Source organism: Suncus etruscus, chromosome 2 (assembly GCF_024139225.1).
Source record: "Suncus etruscus isolate mSunEtr1 chromosome 2, mSunEtr1.pri.cur, whole genome shotgun sequence".
Classification (NCBI taxonomy): Eukaryota; Metazoa; Chordata; class Mammalia; order Eulipotyphla; family Soricidae; genus Suncus; species Suncus etruscus.
This window is the reverse complement of record NC_064849.1, coordinates 33,356,532-33,361,588: the sequence shown is the minus strand read 5'-3', so window position 1 is coordinate 33,361,588 and position 5,057 is coordinate 33,356,532.

The window sequence follows — 5,057 nt, the reverse complement described above, 5'->3', positions numbered from 1 at the left end:
CATTAAGTTCAGTTTAAATATGGTCCTAGGGAAGAGAAACAAGAGTTAATGCACAGAAAGGAGTCCCTAGTTTCTAATCTCAGGGCCCACCAAACTTTAATGGTTTTCGTTACGTTTGACTTTGACATTTCATAGAAGGAACTTTCACCTCAGGAAAGCCTAGCACAGAAGCTAGAGATTATCAAAGGTAGGGTTTTTATTTTGCAGGAGACCACCCTGATTTCTGTCTCTGGTACTCCATATGATCAGTCCTTCAAACCTCACCAGGACTGATCCCTGAGTAGCAAAGCCAGAAATTTGGTTTGAGCACCACCAGATGTGTCCCAAAACAAAATCAACAACAATATAAAAAATAGAGAGATAAAAAATAAATAGGAGCGAGAGGGAGAAAAAAAGGAAGAAGAAAAAACAAGATGGAAGGAAGGAAAGAAAGATAGAGGGGAAAGATATCCTAGTCCATGGCCTAGTCATAGATAGATTAAAAAGGAGTTGGGGCAAATTATTTTCATGCAAGAATCTCCATCCAAGCATTGCCAGGTCACCTGAAGACCACCAAAAGTGACTTCTGACCACTGAGTTGGGAGTAGCTCTAAGCACCGGTAGCTATGAGCTAAAAACAAAACAAAGAAACAAAAGCTGAGCTTTCTAAAGCTCTAGTTAGGTCTACTGACCTAACTAGTTCTTTCAATTCCCTTTAGACAGCCACACAGTCACTTTCCAAACATGGCACACTCACCCCTTCCTTTGGCAGTCTCTGTAGCAGGTGATGTTTTGTACCTGTAGCAGTGAGCAAACTCACGACTAACTACAGGGTAGTTAGTTCACAGTCTCAGGGCTGGACAACTAGAGCAGATTGTGAACTGATGCTGAAGCAGGCAGATGTGTCACTCCATCAAACTTTCTAAATGCTTAATTTTTTTAGACACCCAGAAGTGCTCAGGACTGCTGACTCTGTGACCAAGGATCACTCTTGATTGGGTTCAAAGAACTAGATCCAATGCCATGGTTAGAGCCCAGGCCAGTCACTAGCAAAGCAAGTGCCTTGCTGATATACTGACTCTCTAGTTCTCTATCTATTTTTGGGAAGGGGAGAAGACACTCCTGACAGTGCTCCAGACCTATTCTCAGTGAGGTTTTTGGGAAAAGGGTATCTCCTAGTGGAGTTCAGTAGTGCCAGATATGGAGTGCCAGATATTAAAATCAGAGTTCTTCTACATGTAATGCATGAACTCCAGTGTTTTGGGTTAGTTCTTAGCACTTGCCCCTTTAAAACTGGAAAAAAAACTTAAGTAAACCAGTTTTTGCATTCATTTCCTTCTGAACAACAGAGATCTCACAATTGTGCCATTTCTGTTACCAGGTAGGACCAGCCTGTGACTAGGTGATGTCTGAAGACTCTTCTGAACAGAATACAAGCTAAACAGGACACAGAAAACCCCAGGGGTTAACTCAGATTCACAATGAAAACAGATGGACATGGGGCTGGAGCAGTGGCACAAGTAATAGGGCGTTTGCTTTGCACGTGCTAATCTAGGACGAACCACGGTTCGATCCCCCAGCATCCCATATGGTCCCCCAAGCTAGGAGTGATTTCTGAGTGCAAAGCCTGGAGTAACCCCTGAGCATCACCGAGTGTTGGCCAAAAAAGCAAAACAAACAAACAAACAAAAAAACACAGATGGACTGCCTCAGAGGTGGGAGAAATTTGGCTCTTGCAAATCACCATGGGGAAGTGCCAGGGTGCAACTGATTTGGAAGAGATTGCCTTTGTTTACCAAGTTCAACACAGAGGGGTTGACGAAATACTAGTGTGTAGGGGTTTGCCTTACATAGGACTGATGCAGATTCAATCGTCAGCACCCTTGATGGTCTTCCAGCCCTGAGTACAGAGTCAAGAGTAAGCTCTTTATACCATTGCCTGATAACCTCAAAACAAAAATGTTAAACAGAGTTACTCTCTGACTCAGCAATTCCACTCCTACATATGTAACTAGGAGAATTGATATGGTGACTTTGAATACTTTTTGTTTGTTTGTTTGTTTGTTTGTTTTTTCGGGCCACACCCGTTTGATGCTCAGGGGTTACTCCTGGCTAAGGGCTCAGAAATCGCCCCTGGCTTGGGGGGACCATATGGGATGCCGGGGAATTGAATCGCGGTCCTTCCTTGGCTAGCGCTTGCAAGACAGACACCTTACCTCTAGCGCCACCTCGCGGGCCCCGACTTTGAATGCTCTTAGCAGAATAGTTCATGATAGACCAGTGATGGCTAACCTTTTTGAGCCCGAGTGCCCAAATTGCCTCACAAAACCAAAGAATTTCCTCAAAGTGCCAGCTGCAAAGTAGATACCGGCACACTCGCCTCTGCCATGCCACATATCTTAATTGCGGACCTTTTCAAGTGTGCCAGCTGCAAGGCCTTCGCATGCCACAGCGTGCCATAGGTTCGTCATTGCTGCTCAAGACCATTGTCCATTATAGGGGGCATGTCCAAAATGGTGCCCAGGGTGTGTTCAGGTCCATCAGATAGACCATCCAATCCTCAATGAAAACAGTGCAGAAATCCATCAGCTGAGAAAAAAACTAAGTAAATTGCAAGACACACAGACAACAGAATATTATATTATACACAGATAACAGAATATTAGAATATTATTCTTAGTAATACTCAATAAATAAAAATGAAAGAAAAAGAAAATCAACCCGGAAAGACCAGGGTTGTAGCTCAGAGGTACAGCACTTACCTAGTGTGAGGGAGGTACAGGCAACACATCACACTCACACACATACTCATATTCATAACACTCACATAATTCACACTCACACAAATTTACATATACACATTCATACTTCTATACTCATTCACACTGACAGGTTCACACACATGCATACATTGACACATATATCTTCATACATCCACACACATGCACACACTTAAATACACACACAGAGATTCTCTGAATAGAAATCTACGTAAATGAAAAGAACCTGCCTCTACAAATGGATAAAAGATAGGAAGTAGACCAGTGGCTCCCAAGGACTGGGGAGTGGACAGCATGTTACTGGGGACAGTTTCCTTTTGTGGTGGTGTCTGGGAGGTGTCTTGGGCAGATATTATGTGTACTTTTACCTGCAAGACCCCGCCCATTCCTGGGAGGGGTCTTGGAAAGGTTAGATAAGGCCTTGACCCAAGGGATTAGGGTCTTTGGCCAGCATGGAGGTTGGAGGAGACATGGATGAAAGAAGCTAAGACGCAGGGCAAACCAAGAATGGCATGTGCTTAAGTGGTTATGATATAGGCCACACACACGATGGCCAGGGCCAATAAAGATGTTATCTCTCTGGAAGCCAGCCTGTGAGTGAGTTCAATACCCATCGATTTCCTTGAACCAGACCCGCCGGTTGAAGGGGTTGCAGAGCTACGTGGTCTGGGATGGAAGAGAAAGGTCCCTCCATCCATCTCCATCCAGCTCCATCATAAGGGCTGTTTTTCTACATCTGGTGCCATCTGGCGCTCGAACTGTGATTTGAATCCTGAACCCAAGAGAACAGTGATTATGATGAGATTTCTGCTCTTCTGTTTGATTTTGGCTCTTTTCAGATGGAGTCAGCCCAAAGCGTTTGGCCACATGAAGCTATGTTTAAAGATGGCCGTGACTCCTTCTAGGGGCAAAAATATCAGTAAAACAGGAGAGGTGAAAACTTGTATCACTCCCATCCGTGGCCCAGAACTAAAATTTTGTTGCCGATCCTTTTTCAAAAAAACCTAGGCCTCCTCAGAAACTGATGGAGGGTCTTAATTGGAAAAGATTCAGAAAGAAAAAGCTTCTACAAGCGGACTGATTTTCTGAGAATGACCTTCGGCTTGAATTTGGACTTTGACTTTGAAAATTTCGAACTGGAAGAAAAAGGAAGCTGCGATCAGCAAAGAACGCCAGTCCTGCAGGCAGCTGCCATCAGCCAAGAGCGCCTGTACTGCGGCAGAGAAGTGGAGGAAAAGCTCTTGATCAGGCAGAAAGCGGCGAGCCCATGTGGCTCCTACTGGGACTGGCCCTCCACATCAGGATAGTGAAACAGTGCGAGCGAACCTGCCTGCAAGGGGCTGAAACTCCATGGCAGTGAAACCACGTGATGAGAGCAGCGTGGGACAAACCAGCGTCTGGACTTATGGTTTTAGGTGAAGAATTAAGTGGGTAGCCACAGATTTTACACATAGTTTGTGATAGGATAAGTTTTAGTTTGTGGTGTAAAAAAATCTTTTTAAAAAAAAGGGAGTAATACAGCTTAGCCCAACTAAAAGATCTGATTTCTAACCGCCTGCATCTAACTTTGTCTTAATTAAGTCATTTTCTTTATTATTTAAATGTGCTTTATTGTTTCCCATAGTTAATGTTTCCATTGGTATAATGTTTTACTGTGTATTTTAATGTATTAAGCCTGTTTTTTTTAATGTATGTTGTGCAGTTTTTACTGTAGTACTTGTGTGTAGAGAAGGTTAATAGAAACAAAAGTTCCCCAAGAAATAGTTTATGTAGTATTAAAAGTATAGGAACACTAAAGTTCCAGGATAGTGCTTGGTAAAAAAGCATTAAGAGAATTTTAAGTTACAGGTGTAGGGTATATTTTGCAGAAATGTTGTTTTTGAAAAGGGCTGGTATGTTAATTTTCATTTTATTATATTGTTGCTTTGGAAATATTAGTCAGGATTACAAAAGCTTCATTTATATTTCAGAGAATGGGGAGATGTAACTCCACCCCAGATTTATGTATAACTACCTTCAAGAACCTGCTCATCTCTGGGAGGTGTCTTAGGCGGATATTACGTGTATCTTTACCTGCAAGACCAGGAATTCCTGGGATGGATTTTAGGAAGATTATATAAGGCTTTTGACCCAAGGGATTAGGGACTTTGCCAGCATGGAGAGGTAAGAGGAGGAGACATGGCTGAAAGAAGTTAAGACGCAGGACAAGCTAAGTATAGCATGCATAAATGGTTGAGATTGACCACATATGTGGTGGATAGGGTATGAAGAAAGCTGATACTTCCTGGAGCCTGTCTG